This window comes from Colobus angolensis, unplaced genomic scaffold, assembly GCF_000951035.1.
Source record: "Colobus angolensis palliatus isolate OR3802 unplaced genomic scaffold, Cang.pa_1.0 Scaffold7, whole genome shotgun sequence".
Classification (NCBI taxonomy): Eukaryota; Metazoa; Chordata; class Mammalia; order Primates; family Cercopithecidae; genus Colobus; species Colobus angolensis.
In genome coordinates this window covers 1,179,269-1,179,607 of record NW_012120709.1, presented here as the reverse complement: position 1 = coordinate 1,179,607, position 339 = coordinate 1,179,269, and positions in this window count along the sequence as shown.

Below are 339 nucleotides of genomic sequence, written 5' to 3'. Positions count from 1 at the left end.
GCGGCTGCGCCCCGCGTGGGGACGCCGGGAAAGGCCGGGCGGAGAGGCTGGCGGCCGAGCTCCGCGGGGAGCGCCCTGGAGCAGCAACTCCCAAATTCCCAATTTCAGGCCAAATACTCCAGGACCCAGAGGAAGGTTTCCTCTTGGTAGGTGAACTCCAAATGAAGCCAGGTCCCAAAGATCCTGGCTTTATCCCTGAGCAACATCCTAACCTAATCAGCGCCCAGCTAATGTAATCACTGGACTGGGCTTAGATTAGACGTCCCACTCTCCCATAACCTTCCCTTTTATTCTACATTTTAATCAATCTTAGAACAACGCTAAGTGATTAAAAGTCAA